Here is a 12,503-nt window from a genome sequence, read left to right as displayed (position 1 = left end):
CAAGCACACTGGACAACCTCATATAAAAGCAACTTGAAGCCAAGGCTGTATTACTCCTATAAGGCTCCACATGTCAGTCTGTTCTGTTGTTGCTCGAGGCAATCCAACCGAACTTTTAGCCACAGCTTTATGAACTCTTACTTTATGTACATTTCACAGCAGGTCAGTAATCCAAGAGGCCTCGGTATAGCCTTCCTCTACTCCCCCGTGTCTCACCACCCGTCTGCCTCAGCTGTACTGCTGTGTTTTTAACGGCTTCCTTAATTGTGCCCCTTTCCCTCCATCTCTCCCTGTCATATCACAGAATCTCCCCCGACTCTACCCTCCAACGCCGCCCCTTCCACCCCCCACTGGTCCCCAAGGCCAAACACTTATTACTGCTGGTTTATAACTCAGTCCAGATGCCAAGCCTCAGAGAGCAGAGGGGCGAGGAGAAGCACAATCTTTAAGAAACCCGGCTTACAACAACCAATGCCCTGGTGTTTTTCATTTACATATAAAACCTCTTTACTATTCTGTCGCCCAGTCAGTCAGAACAGAGGGCAAGGTCCAGTGAGCAGAGTAGAGAAGCCATCAAAGAACCACGAATGAATGAAACACAAATTATTAGTGTTGAGTTCATGTTTTGTGTTTTATCCAACCTCTTGCAGAGAGCTGCAACAGCCCAATGCAAATATACATGCAAACTTTTCCTAAAAACAATTCCAACCTTGAACGCCTGCCTTGCACAGATCCAAGTCCCAAAGTTCTTTCATCCAGTGGTTAATACAGGGATGAAAAGATGCATAGCAACCGGTGTAGAGAAATATATGTTTTCAATCAGCATGACAAGCTGAAAGTCTAGATTCAAAGCAGCAGCGTCCACATGAAATACACCAGACCAGTGAGGCCATAGCATGTCTGACTTAATGCATCCCAGGAGGCTCTGCTCAGTGTGATTGGCTGGTTCGGGATTCCACGCTGGTAGGTGGTGACAGGAGATTCCAGAGCGTCTTCTGGACTGGTCATCTCAGCCATGTTGGACTAAGAGAGTAGTTTAGACCAGCAGCGGACAAATAAAGTACCGTGAAAACATGTAGGATACAAGCGTATTCTTCCTTAGTATTACAGACATTTATGGGGTGGAAAAAAACAACATCAACACCAGTAAAATCTCCAATAAATTCTGCTTTTGTAAAACTCTTTGATGTTTGATTCTATGTCAGACCATAGCAGACAGCTGAAAGAATCAATATTAACCAATTAGATGGCAAATGGAAAATTATTATACCAAAAATCCTGATAATCAATTCATTTTCAAGGGAAAAAAAAAGAAGCAAAACCACACTGCTTCCACCCTCAAAACAGAATATTTGCTGTAATACTAAACTAAATATATTTGGGCTTTAATGTTGTTGGTCAGACAAATAAGCCATCTAAAAATGCCAATTTGGAATCAGAAAAAAACATTTGTTGACTGGTTTGCTGACACCTCCAGCAACCCCATTCACAAAATGTCATTATTTGAGTTATTGGAGTTCAATTGGTCTTGATACACGGACACGGATTTGGTGAGATTTAAGTGGCGAAGCATGGAGTTCACCAGAGTTCATATTAATTATTCTGAGTTGGACTGGTTTACCTTTAAAATGGAAGTGAAACACTGCAAAAGTAGGTGGCTATTGGACTGGGTTGCATTGAGCATGTTTATATTATTGTGTCCACACCTGGTATATTTAATCAGTTTCAAAAAAGATATGTGCCCGTTCTAGCATCAAGAAGACGATTCTAAAATAAAATGCATTTGATAGTAGGTAAACAGCGGCTGCTCGGGACGGTCAGGAAACACTTCCTTCCCGTTTAGCGTGACAAACCACATTCACAAGCACAAACAAACATACAGTGCATCATCTGGAGATGTGGGGCAGCTGCAGGCACAAATCGGGAAGAAGAGAAAAAGGAAGCGAAGGGAAGGAGGCAGACAGAGGGGATTATTGTACACGCTCACTCATGTGGGCTACCCGGCACTAAAAACACTTCCCAAACACATGACTCTATTGTAACACCAGAATAGTCACTGCACTCCACCAACTACATACTTATTTAAAATCCCTTACTCACACCGCCCATTCACATGCCACATGCAGACGCGCACTTTTCTTTGTTGAGAAGAGAGAGAAAAAAAAAAGTCTAGACAGGTGGGTGCAATGCCATTTTCTTGATGCCAAAACTGATCATACTGGGAAGTATACAAACCAGGTAGCTGAAAGAAACTTGGGTCTAACTAAGCTAATACAGACTAAAGCCTGTTTTCTCTGCTATGACAGAAGTTAATTGTGGGAGGCTCAAAGCAGCGCCAATGTAATGCTCACCCAACTACGAAACACCTCAATGTTAGTAGTAATACTCATCTAACATTTTATACATGCTCCGACCTTAGTTTGAACTTGAAAGTGGGATAAAGAGCGGCAAGGGGACAAAGTATAGAGAGTTTGTTGGAAAGGAAGTGTAATTAACAGAAGGAAATAAAGCTAATCTAATATATGGTATACTGTATCCATTGTAGTGAGTATGACCTATTGAAAGCATCCTCCCTGTGTTGTCTTGATGATGAAGGGCTAGCCTGGCAGATTTACACAGCAACATGAGAAAGGATCATGTTGTTCTAATATGTAGGGCTTATGATGAACGTTTTCTAAATTAACCCATTTACATTGTTTTAAAAGACAACTTAAGGAAAGAACAAAACTGACTTATGAACATTATAAGAAACCCAGTTTGGAGTAAAAAGCTATTTTCCAAAAGGGCAAAACCTTTTCTTCTACTGTCTCTCTCTTTTCTCCTTTATGGATCACATCATGTCTCTTAACACTCCCCCTCTCCCACCTGGGCCAGACATCCTGCATGATTTCTGTTAGATGAAATGTAACTTACATATGGAGTCATTCATCAGTGACCGGAGTCAGACTGGGCGGTAAAAATAGAGCAAAAACAAACAGAACAGAGCGGCGCTCAGCCAACAGCGAGCACATAGCCAAGGTCTACTGTTCCTGCTCCATCTCTTTCTCCTTCAACCCTCAGCTGGTTACTTTCTTTCCGTCTCTTTCCCCGTCTGTGCCTCCCTAGTCTGTACTCTGCCGTGCTTTTTCTTTTTTCTCTTTCACTTCTCTTGTCACTCTCCACAGCTCTAGTTCAGGCATCCAGTAGTGAGACTAAGCTGCAGTCAGCACATTGGGACACAGAGTTCAACCCCTATGCTGAAAACAAAGTGCTAAAATGTCCAAAATAAATCTGGATGTGAAATGAATCTCAAAGGCAAACAGTAACTACACAATACAATACAACACAACAATACACTGCGTTCTATTTTGTTCTCTGAAGAACAAGTCTTGTCACATTGTAATCCAAAGCTAATAATTTACAGATGATAGTAATGACTATGTTTACATGAAATGTAAACACCTCAACAACGCTACATTAATTAAAATATCCTGTGTTTTGTTCATGTGATTTAGTCCAGTTTCACTCTCAACTTTACACACCTAGACTAATGGGACAACAGCAACATGTGCTTCAAGTGGTGCTACGTAGAATATATTCCCTGTTTGAACACTGTGCCACCGACACCATCGTCCTCTGTGACACACTGACTGGCTTCGACTCTGCCACATACAGTATAATGGGAATGGTTGGCCATCTTTACAGCCTAACCTTGCTGACATTTTGCTTTTTTTCCCCTGATGTCATTTCCAACGGAGTAACTAAGGAATGACGCTTCAGTGTATTTCTTTCAGCCAAGATGTAAACAACTCCAACTAAATTTGTGTAAATAAAGACATGCCTTTTGAACTTGGAGGATTTACGGTCAGGTGTTTTAGCAAGCAAACTTAATAATGAATCATAATGTCAACACATTATTTCTGGTCATCATATAATATGCATAATTATTCAAACTCGACTTATTGCTCTTCAAAAAGGAAATCACTACTCTCACAACTATAAATACCAAAAACACACCATCAGTTACACGTGACAATTGCGTAACTTCTGGGGTTTGACTACAGTGAAAAAAAAAAAAGCATGTGAAATGAGAAAGATGAGGGTCGTTTCAAACCTGCTTATTGGAAGCAGTATTTTGTTTATTTGAAATATTATTTGAAGTCCAATATAAACCATTTTCTTGATTTCAAATGTGACCCTGCTGGTTAGCATACAACCCAGTTAAACAGAAAGACACTAAGATATAACCCTACTTACAGACATAGCTAGATAGCTTCTAAATAGACAGACAGGCCGAGCGACAGACTCATACCCTTTACGCAGTGTACAGCATGTGACTGGCCCTCATTAGTCATTCCTACTGATCAAATTTTGCACTGTGGCGCAGAACAACAGCAAACAGAGCTTCAGGGTGTGCCCTCTCTTTGCCCATAATCCAGAGCCAAAGGACAGGCTCAGCGACCGCAGAGAGGATGGAGGGGGAGGTTACAGCATTCACCACAACTAGTCAGTCTATATCCACAGACACAGAAGAACCCTCCTCCACAGGAAGGATTGACAGAAACCCAATATGTCAGACTTGAAATCTTGAGTTTTAAGCACATCTGGGATTTAAGTTTCTTTTTTTTTTTGCAAAATAATGCATGGGCTGTTGACCAGAAGTTATAATGATGCCGGGAAAATAAAACGGCAAAATCATGCAAACAATGCCACAATCTGTGGTGGACAGTAAAATGACTTTAGAGCGTTTTAATAACGGAAACGTTTTTTGTTTGGTGGCATTGTGTGGCCGCTGCTCATTTTTGGCTGACGGGTTGCAGGCTCTCACTGGGAGTTCTCCAACCGCAGGAGTCACTGTTGAAGCTGAAGGTCATGCATCAAATTCAGAGCAGAGAGTAACTCCAAAAAAGTATAACTTTCCCTTCTGCAGCATGAACAGCCAAACAGTCAAAAAAAATGCTATGCGATGAAAGCAAAGTAACACTGCTGAGGGATTGATACCCAAAACTGTGAGTAAGAATAAAGATTTGACGTGTAGATTTGAACCTAAACGCCAAATGAAATCACTCTACTCGAGCTGGTAAAGCGGTTTTAATGTGTCTTCCATGACGTTGACAGACCGCTGTGTTCACTTCACTGTGGAAAAATCTGGAGTTGTATATTTTAGTTCAACTTTTGGCTTATTACGCCGCCTATGCTCAGAATATAAACACGCAGATTTGGTATAATCATAATCATCGCAATCAAGCTTTGATCCCAATCATTTTGACCTGATGTGTTTGGACACTGCAATGATGGCTGAGTGAAGACTAAGTCACAGCAAACAAATGCACTGCAAGTAGGTCCATCTCTAAACAGCCGCTCTGCCTTTTCCTCACTTGTACCCTATCATTACGGCCGGGTCTATTTATAAAGCCCATAAATTCAACTTAAATTCAGTTTACCACATTGAAAGAGCATAATGGGGGAGAGTTACCAAGGAGTTTGTAGAGCTGAATCACTTTACCACTCTCCCCCTCTTCGCCTCTCCTCGTCTACTCAGTCTACCTTGTTCACTAACTTTCTTTTTCTGGCTCTCTCAACTCTCTACAAAATACAGACTGCAACACTGCAACGCTTATTTTTTTCTCCCCATTTCTTTGCTAGAGAAAGGTGAAGCTTGGAGCATTCCTGTGACAGTACTAGTCTAAGACCGGACACACTCTATGTACACAAAAGCACACGCATATGTGAGCACACTGGTTTCCCATTTCTTCTTTCTGACCTTCTTCTTTCCATTCATCACTTCCTCCATATTCATAAACGTACCCAGCTTGCTTTACTGTGTGAGTGTTTGACACTGAAGGGAATCCTCCAGTTTTACCAACCGCAGTTTATTCAAATCAGCTGTCAATGTCTGTGATACGAAGATAAGGAGATGACGCTCATTCAACGGCTGAGTGATGTTAAATCTTGGATTCTGCTGCACTGAAGTTAAGATACTAGCGCCTGAATCCACATGTTTACAAAAGGCAGATTGATATGTAGCCCAGCTCATCCTAGTGTTGTACAGCAGCAATGGAAGTAACAGAGCGATGCAGACATTTTCCTCATGAGCACACACATAAATAGAAACACGAGCCTTTCCAAGCCCTTGGCAATGAGCCCTTCACTATACTCCACGTAGAAGAAAAACTTTCATTCATTTCCAAACATTTACAGGACCTCATATTTCCAAAGAATGCAGCATAATCATCACATACTTTAGTTTGTGTATTAATAATGCTTCCTTTGTCCTTCAGTTCACACTAAAAGTGCCCAAACAAAAACCAGCAATCTGACAATCTATCATATCAATTTCAGTTTGTTTAACTAGAGAATATGTGAGTGATCTATATGGGAAGTGTGTTTCATATGCCTCAAAACAGTTGAGCTATCTGGTCTATGCTATCTACTCGGGCTACTCTGCAGAGTCGTGGGACTGCGGTAGTCTGCTTCATGCCACAGGTAGCCTACATAGGCAGTACACCAGCTGCACATAGTGACTGTGCATGCTGCAAAGGGACTCATTAGAAACCCCTGTGCTGCCGCAGCACACGTTCTTCTGTCCTTGTTCTGTCAGAGACCTACATTTGACAGAATTGGAAGCAAAACATGAAAAGAAGAACCCGGGAAACCAAAGAGCACTCAAGCTGGACTCACATGAACAGAGTTATAAACAGCATTTTGTGTTTTTAGAAAAAAAATTGAAAATGGTAAAGCCAGTCAACCTCACTCATTCTGCAGATTTTATACATAATCAAAAAAGTCAAGCTGCAAAGGGGAACTGCCAACATTACAGTACACAGAAAACACAGTACCCACTTTAACCTATTTTCCCACACTAATCATGAGTCATCAGCTAACAGTTGTGCAAAACCAAATAGTTTTCAAGTGATTCTAGAAATCCCCGTCTACATTTGACCCTGAAAACACTTCAGATAAGATACAGATCCTCTGCAACCTCCACAAAGTTACTTCTGCTGTCGTCACAAAATGCAAAAAACACCCACACCTCTGGAGTCATTCGCTAAAAATAAAATGCTTTATGTCGCTAACCACAAGACACTTGGTTATTTCACATCACATCAGTGTCAAGATAGGCAAGTGCAGTTTCTTTACCAATACTTCACCCACCACTTCATTATTATTCCCTTAAAAACACATTCGACATTTTTCTAAAATATTTTGCTGGCTGTGGTTGGGATGTCACAGCAAAGAACATCTTGTTTGATAACTGTTGCATTACGAAACAACAAAACTTCCTCTTATGTGGTTCATGTTCGTGATCCAAATCATTTACAGCCCTAAACTTATTAAAAACAGAGCGTGCGACAACAAGCGAGATACAGCCTTTACCGATAAAACTAACAGCTCTGTGAACTTGTAAGATAAATAAAGCTTCGCAGATATAAAGCTTATTCATAGTGCTATCTGTGGGGAAAAAATAGTATCTAACAGCACACTAGGTGAGATCTAGTCTTTGGAAATAAATGTAATAAGGCTGAATATGAGAGCTGGGACTCCTCGAGTCTCCTCTGGGAAATATTGGCACAGCTATGATTGAGGCAATTATCTTTTCATCCAGTGTTTCACACAATTGCTTCCACCAGGATGTGTAGACAATTACAACTGGAGGCTGGGCAAGAGATGTAAGTGGTCTTCTCTCCCCTCCCCCTTCTTATCCTCAACCACTGTCAGATCTGCAGTGGGGCTCGCAGACTACAAACCATTAGCAGGGGGCCATATGGCCCTTTTCTTTCAAAAGATGGCAGAGAGCCATTCTCAAGACTGCCTCAGTGTTTAGACGCATTTTAAGGAGATATGGGACAAAATAGAGTGTAACGCAGATTTATGTGAGGAGGTTTGTGTTTGAAATCATTTAAGATGCTGGGAAAGGTTTGTTTAGAGGGTAAAAACCAAGTAAGAAAGCCATCCATGTTGGTTTAGGGAGCTTCATGTATTAACAAAAGAGTAATTGCCTTTTTAATTTCTTAACAGCCAACATAACTTAAATTTTTAGACAGGAAGCATCTTTAATAAATTAATATCTGAATCCTACGGCTTTTACTGAGGGACTGGAAAGTTAATTTAATTTTGAATACGACAGATGGGGGCATTGCTTGCATTGAATATGTTGATGCTTGATTGGCACCACTGTATAGTTGTCAGGCCCGACACAGACAGGCTTGCAGGTGCTGCACACACCCACACCAGCTCCACACGCCTCATTCACTTTACCCATTACACCTGGAGAATGGGATCACTTTTTAATTAAAACCACCTCTCGTTTCATTTATTACTTTACATACAGTCTTTCAGCTGAATTACTTTATAAGGCTCTATTAACGGGACTATTTTTTTATATAAATAATATGCATGGATGGTAACATATCTTGTATAAACCAAAGGCAAACCTAAACATTTTTATTTAAAACCTGACTAGACATGGTCCTTAATGAGATGTCATCTGAAAGGTTTTAATGCAGAAGCTTTGGCAGTTTGTGAAATGACTAACTACTGCCATAGGTATTACAGTTTGTGAGAAATTAATTCAGAACAATTACAAAATCTATATTAATTCAAATAAACACACAACTACATTGACATAACTAAAAACAAGTGAAATAAAACATGTTTGACCCAAACAGCTTTAGGTTCTTATTTATTCAAACGTTAATTGAACAAAGTGTGAAAAATGTGATCCTCAATTAAAAACAGGAAGTTGCTCTTAAAAGTGCAATGAAACTAAAGTGAGACGCTGTTCTAGCCCACCACTGGTTGTTGTCCAACCCACTTCTATTATGCAGGATCGCCAGAAAACAGATGTTACATTTGTCGCACATCCCCAAACCATCCAGTAGAGGAAATTGATCATTCTCCACTCTTTGGTCTTACAATTTATTTCAATCCATTCCTTAAGGCCTGGTCCCAACCTGTGGCTGTCAGTGTGACTCAAGCAAGCGTAAATACATTATTGTAGCATGATGAGAAGGTTAACACTATTCAGTACAGGCTAAATCAGAAAAATGGCAGGAGGGAAACGGGGAGGGAGAGGGCTTTTTCTTCGTGAAGTGCCTGACTATGTAATGCTGTTATGTATGATTACTTTTTTCCACCACCCAGACGTTGGTTATGTAGCCAGAGTTTGGTACTGCAGCTTGTGTGAAAGATTGCATTAAGGTTTGCCCAGTGTGTTACCGTATGGAATAAACAGCTAGAAAATGATCACATCAGTCTGATTATTTTTAATGCGATTGTGCACACACTTGCCATATTGTGATATTAATCAACATTGGAAAACCTCTTTGGGAACAGTGGTTGACAGGTTTCACCCAATTTCTGACATTTTAAACCAAATAGCTAATCATTTAATATAAGATGAATCAACAAATGATTTCATGGTGAAAATAATATATATAATATTTGCATCCCTACTGGTGAGGTGGGAATGGCTTGACATGATTACAGATGTAAACCAGGGATGGGAAAAATGGTTAAGAGCAGTCACTGCTGATATTACTCAGCCAAGCAGTCAGTTTAACTTTGGATAGTCAGTCCAGTTACAATAGAGTTGTTATGCCTGAGGGAAAAGACAATACATAGGCTTGATTTCAGAATAAAATGATTCCCATATGAAGACAATACTATGTCAACATATCTCACAGCTCTACAAAGATCTATTGTTTCATTATTGCTGTATTTCACTTCACTTATCACTTGCAATCATGGCTGCACTCAGCCATAAATTGTGCCCCATGCAAGAAACATAATAACAGTTATGATAAACTGGTCATTTAGATAAGCTGCAGCTGCCTCTCTTCCAGACATCCCCCATCAAAGACTCCCAATGGTCTGCACCAAACACAAAACCACCGTTGGACCTTTTTTTTTTTCTTTCTTCTTCTTCTCCTCCTAAAGTCAAAGTGAGTCGGGTTCACGCAAACAAAACATCAGCTCTCTGACATATAAGGTTATAGTCCCAGTGTGCACCAGGCCTGGTGACACCGCACTGCATGCAACTGTGTGTCACTGACTAATAAACACATGCTGCCGGTTACATTAAAGCCAGCCAGGACGACCGTGATAGTTACACATTATTTAGCTCTATTTTAATCTTCAAATCACACGTTTACACTTTGAACAGATAAAATGGGTTAATGTGACGTGCTACTTTACAATAACTTCCTATAACAGGTCTGTCAATGCAGCGCCCTGGGTAGCCGTACAAATTAAAACAACGTATACACCAAAAAAACCAACAACAACAACAACACACCGACACACGTATTACTTTGACATATTGACTTTTGCTCGAAAGATTAAGGTCGTAAACGAGCAGAAGCCGCCTGTATTTAACGTACCTTTCCCGGCTGTTTGTCTCATTGTCCCGGTGTAATCCTCAACTGCATGCTCCGCGGTTCAACCGACTGTTGGAAAAAAATAAAAAAAAATAAAAGGATAATCTCGTCGCAGCTTCTTCCGTCTTTTTTTTTTTTTTCTTCGCTTTCCTCCTTTAATGGAAACAGCACTGAGACTAAACGACGGCGGAGTCCCGGACAGACAAAGCTCAGAGTTGAGTCAGTTTGAAGGTTTAAAACCGGGACTGGAAAAAAAAAAAAAAAAAAAAATGAACCGAGGAGAGAGAGAGAGAGGAGGGGAAAGAGGGGTCGTAAACGGTTGTATTAAATAGCGAGGAGACGTTTCCGGGGTAAAATGGGCTGAAAAGTCCAGTCTTTCCTGACAGATTGTGTGGTTACAGACCAGCTAACCTGCTAGCCTGCCGCTACTTCCTTTCTCTGTGTGAATACCAGCAGCGGTGGAGAAAAGTTCAGGGAAAAGACACGAGCCCGACTCGACACAATGAAGGCGCCCTGTTGCTCCGAGGCGTTTGTTGACCAGCAGCGCCCCCTGCAGGGTTATAGTGGTGGTACTGCAGCGTGGCACAATTTGCTCTGTGTGTTGCTCGAGGGAAAACAGATTATATATTTTAATTTGTTAACCCAGGTGATACGGATTAGTCTTGACTGTTATACCGTCATATTGTTGTTTATATATTCATATATTATATACTGTTATATTGTTGTTTATACATTATATATTGTTGTTTGTTATATTATAGGTAGGTAGGTAGGTAGGTATATACTTTATTAATCCCCGAGGGGAAATTTTTTCGCCACAGCAGCATACATACAGAAGCAATAATAGAACAATAGAATAAAATAATAGAATAGAATATAGAATAGAAAAGCAATAAAATAAAATAGCAGTAAATAGTAGTAAAAAATATAAATATAAAATATAAAATGCACAGCATATACAGTATATATACTGTACATTAAATATCTATATATATTATATACAACAAACCAATAAACACAGTCAACATATATATATATATATATATATATATATATATATATACATACATACAGTACAGTATATGTCTATATATATAATATACACATAATATACAAGCAACCAAGAAACACAGTCATTATATATAGTTGTTTATTATATTATATATTGTTATATTGTTATATTCCATCCATTATCTATACCCGCTTTATCCTGAACAGGGCCACATAGAGACAGATGAAACCAAAGCCCATTCACGCTCTCATTCACACCTAAGGGACAAACATTTCTAGAACCACCTATTAACCTGAGGTGCATGTTTTTGGATGGTGGGAGGAAGCCGGAGTACCCGGAGAGAGAACCCACGCAGGCACAAGGAGAACATGCAAACTCCGAACAGAAAGACCCGGATTCGAACCCGGAACCTTTCCGCTGTGAGGCGACAATGCTAACCTCTGCACCTATATAGTTGTTCATATATTGTATATTGTTATATTGTTGCCTATATATTATATATTTTTGTTTATATACATTATATATTGTTGTCTATATATTACATATTGTTATATTGTTGTTTATATATTATATATTGTTATATTGTTGTCTATGTATTATATATTGTTGTCTATATATTACATATTGTTATATTGTTGTTTATATATTTTATATTGTTGTTTTGTTGTCTATATATTATATATTGTTCTATTGTTGTTTATATATTGTTATATTGTTGTTTATATATTATATATTGTTGTATTGTTGTCTATATATTATATATTGTTCTATTGTTGTTTATATATTGTTATATTGTTGTCTATATATTATATATTGTTGCCTATATATTAGATATTGTTCTATTGTCGTTTATATATTATATATTGTTATATTGTTGATGAACCACATCGAAGCCAAAATCTGATTTTACTCAAGTGATATTTTGATTCTTCCTATTTGGAGGCACAATATATCTAATTTGACAGCAAGTCCACAGTTTCTCTGTAGCTACTTATTACTGTGCGTATGGCAAGCCATTTTAACATTTAATAGCAAGACTGGATGTGGATAAATTGCAGCTATTTGTAATTCAATTCTTCCAAATCAAAAAGAACCTTTCAACATTAGCATTCTTCCTATAAGACAAATAATAG

The 12,503-nt window shown here is 39.2% G+C and overlaps 1 protein-coding gene across 9 annotated transcripts in view; it reads right to left on the bottom strand.

Annotated features, from left to right (window-relative positions):
- The window catches only part of LOC138198836 (myosin IXB), a 53,845-nt gene extending 43,045 nt beyond the window's left edge, over nt 1-10,800 (bottom strand). For 7 of the 9 annotated variants that reach the window (XM_069150521.1, XM_069150523.1, XM_069150522.1 and 4 more), the window contains exon 1: nt 10,362-10,799. The gene's annotated coding sequence lies outside the window, so the exon portion shown is untranslated. Of the gene's footprint in view, nt 1-10,361 lie in introns of all 9 variants that reach the window. The other 2 variants (XM_069150528.1, XM_069150529.1) reach the window with 1 other exon arrangement.
- Nucleotides 10,801-12,503: the final 1,703 nt, after the last annotated feature.

This window comes from Embiotoca jacksoni, unplaced genomic scaffold (assembly GCF_022577435.1).
Source record: "Embiotoca jacksoni isolate LCO1_2020_lvr unplaced genomic scaffold, fEmbJac1.0.p SCAF_16, whole genome shotgun sequence".
In the NCBI taxonomy this organism is placed as follows: Eukaryota; Metazoa; Chordata; class Actinopteri; family Embiotocidae; genus Embiotoca; species Embiotoca jacksoni.
Note: the sequence above shows the minus strand (reverse complement) of the source record. Positions and strands in the feature narration are given on the sequence as shown.